This window comes from Heptranchias perlo, unplaced genomic scaffold (genome assembly GCF_035084215.1).
Source record: "Heptranchias perlo isolate sHepPer1 unplaced genomic scaffold, sHepPer1.hap1 HAP1_SCAFFOLD_59, whole genome shotgun sequence".
NCBI lineage: Eukaryota > Metazoa > Chordata > Chondrichthyes > Hexanchiformes > Hexanchidae > Heptranchias > Heptranchias perlo.
Window position 1 is genome coordinate 4,306,806 of NW_027139612.1, and position 11,002 is coordinate 4,317,807.

Genomic DNA, 11,002 nt, shown 5'->3' on the forward strand with positions numbered 1-11,002 from the left:
ACTCTGATACTCTACCTGAGTTTTGGACTTGTGTGCAATTTGTATCATATGATACACTTTTCGAATGGATATTGCATGTATTTAAGTCATGTGTGTGAGAGTTCTGGGCTAGTATTCAATTTGAATCTCAGGGTACATTATTGGGATTCATTCTGTACCTTTGAATCGGGTACCATGTGTGATTTCTATCTAGTATTTAATTCGTAGCTCATTTTGCTCTATTGTGAGATTGACACAGTGTCTTTCACTCTGAGAGTGTGATTTTGGACTGGGATTTTTGTATCTACCTGTCAGCGGGACTGAGTTAGGGGGAAATGGAACAGTGTCTGCCTCACCCGCTCTGCTTGACTGTTGGATTGAAAATGTGTCTCTGGAAATTGTGATGAGTGTGGGACTGACTACTTCTGCTGTCTGAGACTGTGGAACTGATGACCTGTCTGTGTCTCTGTGCTCTGTGAGTGATATTATACTTACTGTGTGTGAGAAGGAACTGGCTGCAATGTTCCTTCTGCCTCGGGTGGAGGAAGCATCACATTTATTCTGGATCGTTCAAGGGTTTGCCTGGAGAAAGAAAATTACCTCTTGTTACTCAGAAACATGTGAGGTAGAAAATACAGAAGTGATCAGTTTAATATCTCTGTTAATGATCATTTTGAATATCCACAAATGAAATCCAGTGACACAAACAGTGTCAGTGTCTGACTCCACTGCAGTACTGCAGCACTCAGCTTCTGCATACCAGGTGTGTTGGGCTGTTTTACAACAATTTAATGACATCCAGACACGGCCCAACCCCTGCACTGATCCATGAATGGGACTACACGATGGGAAACAGGTCAGGTTTCTAATCCCCTCTCCCATGGGACTAACCGTTCAACCAAAACCAAACAGTCGCTGCTTAAAATGTGTCCTTCACACTTCTCACCTGATGCCTGCAATAGATGCTCTTTGTATAACTCCCCACATCCTTACTGTCCGGCTCTGTTTCCACTCTTCACTGTCCAATAACAATAAACAGGGTGAGGCTGGAACTAAACCAGGACCATTCACTCCTGGTTTGGGGAGAGAAAGCAGCAATGATTTTAACAGCAGGTTCTTCCCATTCTCTCTCCCTTCCCCTGGACACACCCTGTACGCACACAGCCCGAGAATGACCTCTCCCTTCCCCCCTCTCACTCCATGTTCCGGGACCAGTTCCTGATCCACTCCGCCTCTTACAAACAGCCCCCGGACTCCCCCTGAACTTCCCCCGGACTCAATGCCGATCTCTGAGCCCATCTGCGGACACGGTCCCGAAGCGATGATCTGCTGTAACGAGGCTGCTCTTTGCTCCCTTCCCCCTGGGGCCGTGATCTCTCCATTCCCGGCTGTTTTAAACCATCTTCTTCCGCTCACTGAGGGAATGCCGCCCACAATTCCCAATCCAAAAATCGATGGAAACTTTCTCCAATTGGAATTTTTCCGAGTCTGAGCAAAGGAAGTGGGGCTGGGGGAAAGGTCAGAGGGAATGGGGTCCACAGGCAGTGCAGGAACAGGCACCAGAATGGGAAACAGATGGGATTCCACCAGTGCCTAACGCTGGAATCCAGACTGACTTTACAATCTCCAACTATTAAACGATATGTTTCCATCCCTGCTGTTTCTCTCGGGGTCTTTTGATGGTAAAGAGCCTTTCGGAGATAAAATGAGCGGCTGTGAAATCAGCCAATGGATTCTCTTCATTAATGGTCATGAAAATGTGTGACTGAGAGAGGATTTCTCAAACCAATCCTGGAGAAACATGGGAGGAAAGTGGGAGTCGGTGTATTTGCTGGGACCGTGTAGGGTTAATATCAGGCAGCAACAGTCGCAGATTAATGTAACCGGAGTGAAACTGTAGGTCACTGAGAGTAATATCGAACAGCCCTGAGCTGTAAAACTGCAGCTCGTACAACAGGCATTAGAGGGTTAAATGTGGCCCATTGTTTCTGTCCCTCTCTGTACTGTCCCTGAGTGTGGGATTAATAGTGTTTCTCACCCGTGTACAATATCAGTGAGAGATGAGATTGCATCTTCTGTCTCTCCAACGCGATCTTTCTGGATAAAACGGCACTTTACCGGTCAGTCTGGAACTAATACTGTTAACGTCTGTCTGTCACTGTGTCTCACCGCTCTCTCTGTCTCTCTCACCGTGTCTGCCTCCCTCTCTCTCTCTGGTGCTGTATATGAAGGTGGATACTGCTATTGAGCGTGATTTGGACACAGATAGGGAGTGTAAGACTGATACTGTCTCTCTCTCTCTCTCTGTTGCTGGACATGAAAGTGGGATCCTGTCTGATATAAAATAGAGAGAATGAGATGTCCGGGCCGGGCCTCACTGTAACTGGGGATGTGTTCGGCTCCAGTCCCAGTTCATGGTCATAATCTTTTCACAGATTCAGGGCGAGAGTCTCTGTGAGACGGTAACACTGGCGGAGAAACTGCGCGTCATAACTCAAACCCCAACACATGAGATTCTCCAAATAAGCTGGAATAAGGTGTTTGTAAAACGCTGAACCCGTCTGGGAGGTGATGTGTGCGGAGATTGAACAGGGAAACAGAGTTGACTTGTTATTGAACGGACTGTATTTAGGCAGGAATATTAACGATTTCTCGTTGTAACGGGGCTTATTTGAAAGCTTCGGGTTTTGGGAATCCTTGAATATGAAGCCCGGGTCTGTCAGGGTTTGTGCGGAGCGCTGAGATTCGGTTCTATTATCGATAAACGGTTTGAAACTGTCGGATGGAGAGAACTGGAGGTGGAGCTGGAAGATCAGAGGCCGCTCTCCGCTCTGTCACTCTGACTGTCTCCTCCCCTCCCGATTTCTCTGTTTAATCCCCCATATGGAACCAAAGCGGGTCGGTGGACTCTAAACACGGTTTACTCGTTAACAGGACGAAAGGCGAGTAATGTTCCTGATCTCCTGGGCACCAGGCAATTCACTGTTATTTATTTCTGTACAGAGTTACATCTCAGTGATTCCCCAGTGAGTTTGATGTGTTATGTAAATAATCCAACAAAATAGAACAGAAACGGAGCGAAGCGCTGAATTCCACAGATGTAGAAAGTTTAGTCGAGCAGTTCTGGTGATTCTTTATGAGCCCAGCATGGCAAGTAGTTTAAATAAATACAAGAAATCTGGTGATGTGTGGGCTGGGGTCTATAAGTCACCGTTTAAAGTACTGGACTGTGGTCACTGCCCCGACTCCAGTCCCATTAATACCTCATCTCGTCCACAACGAGACAAAAGCAGCTCAAAGCCACACTGGTAGCATGATATCAGCGTCTCCCTTCAGACAGTAACCAGCCCTTTCACAGATACAGAGGGTGGCTCTGAAAAGAGCCTTTACATCGAGTTACATTGAAACTACAGCACAGAAACAGGCCATTCGGCCCAACTAGTCTATGCCGGCGTTTATGCTGCTCATGAGCTTCCTCCTTCCTTACTTCATCCAACCCTATCGGCATATCCTTCTATTCCTTTCTCCCTCATGTGCTGATCTATCTTCCCCTTAAATGTCCCTATGTTATTTGACTCAGCTACTCCTCGTAGTTGCAAGTTCCACATTCTAACCACTCTCTGGGTAAAGCAATTTCTCCTGAATTCCCTATTTGATTTATTAGCGACTATTTTATATTTATTACCTGAAGTTTTGGACTCCCCACAAGTGGAAACATTTTCTCTACATCTACCCTAACAAACCCTATCATTATCTTAAAAACCTCGATCAGATCAACCCTCAGCCTTCTCTTTTCTACTGAAAGGAGACCCAGTCTGTTCAGCCTTTCCTGATAAGAATATCCTCTCATTTCTGGTATCATCCTTGTGAATCTTGTCTGCACCTTCTCCAATGCCCCTATGTCTATAATATGGAGACGAGACCTGTTCGCAGTATTCCAAGTCTGGTCTAAACAAGGTTCGATACAAGTTCAATATAACTTCTTTGCTTTTCAACTCTATCCCTCTAGAAATGAATCCCAGTGTTTGATTTGTCTTTTTATGACCTGATTAACCTGGGTCGCTACTTTTAGTATTTTGTGTATCTGTCCCACTAGATCCCTTTGCTCCTCTATCACGTTTCGACTCTTATTATCCAAGCAGTGTGTGACCTCCTGATTCTTCATTCTGCAAGTTTATTAATGTCCTCTTGCATTTTGATGCATTCTTCCTTTTTATTAACTAAATCCCCCAATCTGGTGCCGTGCACAAATTTTGGAATTGTACTTCCGATTCCCGAATCCAAATCGTTAATGTAAATTGTGAAGAACAGTGGTCCCAGCAACTGGAACTCCACTTCCCACCTTTTGCCAGTCTGAGTAGCGACCCTTAACCTCTATTCTCGGCTTTCAGTTTTGTAGCCAACTTACTATCCATTCAGCCACCTGACTCTGACTCCACGTGCTCTGAACTTAGCCACGAGTCTACAATGTGGTACATTATAGAAGGACTTCGGAAAATCCAAATATATCACCTCTACTGCATTAAACTTATCTGCACTTTCTGTTCCTTCTTCAAAGATTTCAATCAGGTTGGTCCTGTCCTTTGGGTTATCAGATTAAGCCTTGTCCGGTTTACTTGCTCTTGGAGCTCACAATGCTGGTTTTCTTCTGCAGCAGCACGGCCTGGATATCAGACAACACCCTGAGCGATGGTCACCCGTCCCAGCAGCTTGTTGAGCTCCTCGTCGTTGTGGATGGCCAGCGGCAGGTGTCTGGGGATGATGCGGGTCTTCTTGTTTGTCCCGGGCCGCGTTGCCGGGCAGCTCGAGGATTTCAGCCGTCAGATACTCGATGCACAGCAGCCAGATAGACCGGGGCTCCGGCACCCACACGTTCAGCATAGTTCCCCTTTCACAGGAGCCTGTGAACACAGCGAACAGGGAACTGCAGTCCGCCCCGGGATGAGCGAGACTTGGCCTTGGACAGAGCTTTACCGCCGGTTTTTCCTCTTCCAGACATTTCCACAATCTCACAAACACTTTCACAAAGAATGAAGAAATCCTCCCGCACTCGCCCTTCTTATACCTTCTGGAGGAGTACAGCGGGGGCACTTGTGATGGGTCTCTCTCAGAGTGTTTACACTGCCCGCTCACCCTCACTGATATTCTATCTTTGAACTGCTGTAATATTGTCCTTTAGTAATATTGCTGCTCCTCCTCCTTTCGCTATTTCCCTGTCCTTTCTAAAGATCTGAAAGACTTGAATATTAAGCTGCCATTCCTGCCCAGTTGGTAGTCAGGTCTCTGTAATGATTTAATGGAATTATTTAACTTTACTCAATGGCTGATGTGAGCTGTGGTAAAATGTATTTCCAGCTGGTCAAGTATTGCAGGTATCGACTGTCTCTTCAGTCCGATATCAGGTGAAGAATTACTGGCTGGTGTGGAATTTCCATTGATTGGGGGTTGGCTAAATCGACTGGGCGGAAACAGGAACTGCAACAGAGCGAGAAAGGATCCGTCAGAAACCAGTTCAAATGAAGAACAAAATCCAACAGCCTGCAGTGTCTGTTCAGGGTCTGATGTTTGGGAACTATTTTATTGTTGATTATTTTCAGCGGTGGTGGTACAGTGGTGAGCATAGCTGCCTTCCAAGCAGTTAACCCGGGTTCAATTCCCGGCCATCGCAATTAAGTGTTCTTATTAGTTTATTTCCATCAGAAACTGTTCAGTTTGCAATCGAATTTGAAGCATATCAGTTGGATATTGTTTCCAAAACATAATCGGGTGTAATTATAGTAAAATATTTTCAACCTTCATTTCTTTTCCCTGTCAAAGGAAAAGAGGAAAAACATGCTGGAAATACTGAGTTGCCAAGGGTCGAATGAGAGTGAGGAAGGGAAATGATATGTTCGCCTTTATTGTAAGGGTGTTGCAACAAAAGAGTAAGGAGGTCTTGCTGCAATTGTAGTATGAGGAAATATTGCGTAAAATTGGCCAATATTCGGTGGAGTTTAGAAGAATGAGAGGTGATCGCATTGGAATGTATATAATTCTTCGACGGCTTGACAGGGTAGATGCTGAGAGTCTGATTCCCCTGGAGGGAGAGTCAAGAACTGGAGCTCATAGTCTCAAGATAAGGGGTCGGACATTTCGGACCGACATGAGGAAACATTTCTTTACTCAAAGGATTGTGAATCTTTGGAATTCTCTACACCCCAGAGGGCTGTGGATGCTCAGTCGTTGAGTTATATTCAAAGCTGAGATCGATAGATTTTTGGACTCTTGGGGAATCAAGGGATATGGGGATCGGACGGGAAAGTGGAGTTGAGATCGAAGATCAGCCATGATCTTATTGAATGGCGGAGCAGGCTCGATGGGCCATATGGTCTATTCGGCATCTATTTCTTATGTAGAGAGTTTTATTTCCAAGTGTGCTGACGACAACAATTTAGGTAGCACAGTAAACATTGGAGATGGGAGCAGAAAATTGCAAAGGGACATTGATAGATTAAGTGAGTGGGTGAAACTGTGGCAGATGGAGTTCAACGTGGGGAACTGTGAGGTCATCCCTTTGGACCATAAAACGATAGATCAGTGTATTTTCTAAATGGCAAGAAGCTACGAACTGTGGGGGAGGAGAGAGATTTATGGGTCCAAGTACAGAAATCAATAAAAGTGATTACTAAATCACAAAAAAAAGTTAAAATGGAGATTACATTTTGATCTTTATCTCAAGGGAATTGGAATAAAAAGCAGTGGAAGTTATGTCATAGTTATACAGAGCTCTGGTTAGGCATCATTTAGAGTTCAGTGTTCAGTTCTGGGCACCGCACTCTCCATAATGGCTTGGAATTGGAAGGGGTTTTTCATTAAAGGAAACTCACTGAACTGCAGGGTTTTTGAAGAGTTACGCTCAGAAATGGGAGCGGAGCTCATTTCCTGCTTCACACTGTTACAACACATTGAGAAGAACAGCATCAATGAAGATAAAGGGAATGAAATGAAATGTGTCACACAGTTCCATCTCGCTGCTCAGTCTGACCATTTTAGTCACTACTTCCCTGCAGAGGGATTTGAAAATTTGAAGGAAAAGCGTTGGGTGAAAGATCCTTTTGCTTTCGAAAATCCTGAGTCAATAATGAGGCGAAACTTGATGCCTGAGCAAGAAAACGATCTGGTGCGACTCACCTGTGAGCACACTGAAAACACGCCACAAGTCATTCGGATTGTCATCTTTTTGGATCAGTGCTTTCAAAGAATATCCTCTGTTATGATTACTGTTCTGTTGCTGCCGTTCACAACAACCTACATGTGCGAACTGGGATTTTGGACTTTGACAAGGTTAAAAACAAGTGAAAGAAACTCAACAGCGCACCTGAGATGCGTGAAGCACTTTCATCCTGTGATCCAGATTGGAACGAGATCATGACCAACTGACAGACCCACCCCTCACATTAAGTCAGTGAAACTCAACCTGATCTTCTTTTACTGTATTTATACTGTATTTAAAATGTTTTTCAAGCAACGTCGATGTGTAATTTTCGTTATGACTTGAAGTGAATTGAAGAGCGAGCATGGACTGACCTTTATTGGGATTTGATGAAAACTCCAGTCTGAAGTTATTATTGTTTGGGGTCCCTGGGGGAAGTGTTTTTCTTCCACTGGGTCACGAGAAAAATAGTTTGAGAAACTCTGTTCTACATTGTACGGTCAGTGTCTGTTCAGCAAACCCGCTCTGAATTCCTCAGTCTGTATTTCCAGAAACGGTTCTGTGGGCGACGCGCGCAACAGAACACTGAACCACAACCTACGACTAATGGCAGCCGGAGGGCCCACAATCCCCCGCGCCCCAGAAACCCCTCTATCTCTCCAAGGCGCTGATTTCTCCGGCCAGCGGCCCTTGCCGCGCCTGCGCATTGCGCCCCTTCGAATGGAGATAGACCGTATTCTACCCCGCGCGGCATTCGGGGTAATCTCATCCGCCATTGTAATCCCCTCTTGCTGATAATTCTCTGATGGGGTTTAGAAGGGCGAGGTTTATCCAATCAAAAGCAAAATAATGCGGATGCTGGAAATGTGAAATATAAAGAGAAAATGCTGCAAAGCAAGTGAGGCAGCGTCTGTGGAGAAAGAAACAGAGTTAACGCTTCAGGTTAGAGTTAAGATTTCGTCAGAACTGGAAGAAGTTAAAGTTTTAACAGTTTTTCAGCAAGTGGAGAGCCAGGGAAAGGTGGGGGGAGGGAAAGAACAAAAGGGAAGGTCTGTGATAGAGTGGAGGGCAGGAGTGATAAAGCGACAATAGGGATGATGGTGCAGGGGAAGGAGGGTGGTAATGGGTCAAGTAAAGAAACAAAAGATGGGTCGAGAGGAGCTTTAAATGGTTCCAGTCAGTTAGATGTGTAAAAGAGACTGTGAGCCGAAAGAAGTGCATTTGAAGCGGAGAGAGAGAGGGACACGCTGTGTAACCGGGCGCAAACACTCACCCACAGCCCAAACAAAATTTGTTTCCCACTTGGCGCAAAACAGAAGCCGCTGGCCGGAGAAATCAGCGCCTCGGAGAGATAGAGGGGTTTCTGGGGCGCGGGGGATTGTGGGCCCTCCGGCTGCCATTAGTCGTAGGTTGTGGGTCAGTGTTCTGTTGCGCGCGTCGCCCACAGAACCGTTTCTGATTATTTGATTTTAAAGACTTTTGTTTCTAAATTGTATCATGTTTCTCCAATTGTATTTCCCAACTCAGGTTCAAGGCCTCCAAACCAACCCAAATGTTGGAGATGGTGTGATGGGTTTGGATTTCAGCAGAGGGAGAAGGGTGAGTGTGTGGGACGGGGATTTACAGTCTGGGGGAATCAGCAGGAAGAATGCTCCATAGAAATTAGATTTGCCTGTTCTGAATTTCTATCCTGTATCCACAATGAGGACTTTTGTTATCTACTTTTACAGGGTATTACAAGGGGAGGATTTGCAGACAGGAAACTCAAACCAAACATGACATCAAGATCTGACAGTCACTCAATTCAGCAGCACCTGAAGATCATCGGCCTTTGAACATAGAAGGAGAAATGTTCATCGGTTCTGTCCGTGGGAAAAGATTTCAAACATCAGTGTAACTGGAAAAGCACCGAGACACAAACCCGAGTGAGAGTGTTACAGTGCGCTGACTGTGGAAAGAGCTTTAACCAGTTACACAGTATGAAAACACATCACACCATTCACAGCGGGGAGAAACCAGACACGTGTTCTCTGTGTGTGGACGAGGCTTCAACTGATCGTCCAACCTGGAGAGACACAAGGACACCCGCACCATGGAGAAACCGTGGAAATGTAGGGACTGTGGGAAGGGATTCAGTTACCCATCCCAGCTGGAAACTCGACGCAGTCACACTGGGGAGAGGCCGTTCACCTGCTCCGTGTGTCGGAAGGGATTCACTCAGTCATCCCAACTGCTGAGACACCAGCGAGTTCACACTGGGGAGAGGCCGTTCACCTGCTCCGTGTGTGGGACGGGATTCACTCAGTCATCCCACCTGCTGAGACACCAGCGAGTTCACACTGGAGAGTTCACCTGCACTGAGTGTGGGAAGGGATTCACTCAGTCATGCCACCTGCTGTCACACCAACGTATTCAGACCGGGGTGAGGCCGTTCACCTGCTCCGTGTGTGGGAAGGGATTCATTCAGTCATCCAACCTGCTGACACACCAGCGAATTCACACTGGGGAGAGGCCGTTCACCTGCTCCGTGTGTGGGAAGGGATTCACTCAGTCATCTCACCTCATTGAAAATCAACTTGTTCACATTGATAAGAAACTTTTTTAATGTTCTGTCTGTGAGAAGAGCTTTAAAAGAAAAAGTGACCTGCTGACACACCAACGTACTCACATTGGGGAGAGGCCGTTCAACTGTTCCGTGTGTGGGAAGGGATTCACTCGGTCATCCAACCTGCTGACACACCAGCGAATTCTCACTGGGGAGGGGCCGTTCACCTGCTCTGTGTGTGGGAGCGGGTTCACTCAGTCATCTCACCTCATTGAACATCAACTTGTTCACATTGATAAGAGACCCCTGAAATGTTCTAACTCTGAGAAGAGCTTTTAAAGAACATGGGACCTGCTGAGACATGAACATACTCACACTGGGGAGAGGCCATTCACCTGCTCCATGTGTGCGATTGGATTCACCCGATCATCCCACCTGCTGAGTCACCAGCGAGTTCGCATGTGACTGCAGGTGTTGGATTCTGCTGTTATTACTGCTGTTATTGCTGCATCCAGGACTGAACCATGTTCATTCTGACAGTTGGGGGTTTGTTTCTGATGTTAATGACCCCCTTCAACTGGGCTGGAGTTTCGTATTCTGTAGAAGTGTCAAATAAATCAGCTTTCTTTTAAACACAGTGTTTCTAGTCCTTGATATCTCGATGATGAGAGAAACAGTTTGAGGACTTATGATGAAGTGAGTGGAATCCATCTTAGAACTGAGTTCCTCCACCTTTTTAAAAGATGGATCTACAAGATGACCAAGTCTGACAGGACAGAAAATTCTATTATATCACAGGGCCCACTTTAATCAGCCTGAGCAGATTTCCACCACCCTTGTGTGAAAAGGAGCTTCCTGATTTCAATCCTAGACACCCTAGCTGTAAATTTAAGGTTGTGTCCTCTTGTTCTGGATTCCCCCACCAGAGAAAATGGTTTCTATTTCTACCATATCGAATCCCTTTATCATTTTAAATATCTGGATCAGATCATCCCTCAACCTTCTGAACTCAAGGGAATGCAAAACAAATTTATGCAACCGGTCCTCATAAATGAACCCTTCAAGCCCCAGTATCATTCTGGTGAATCTGCACTGTCCCCCCTCCAAGGCCAATATATCCTTGGTGAGGATCAGTACTCCAGATGGGCTCTGACGAAGGCTCTGTAGAACTGAAGCATCACTTCCTTCCCTTTGTATTCCAGCCCTGGAGATAAAGGTCATGAGTCTGTGATTGCTTTTTGTATCTGTGCACTAGCCTTTAGTGTTTTTTTGTACATGGACACCCA

At 45.8% G+C, this 11,002-nt stretch overlaps 1 non-coding gene across 1 annotated transcript; it reads left to right on the plus strand.

The window, feature by feature from the left end:
* Nucleotides 1-5,575: 5,575 nt before the first annotated feature.
* On the plus strand, nt 5,576-5,647 carry trnag-ucc (transfer RNA glycine (anticodon UCC)). The gene has a single exon. It is a non-coding gene; the product is annotated as a tRNA-Gly (tRNA).
* Nucleotides 5,648-11,002: the final 5,355 nt, after the last annotated feature.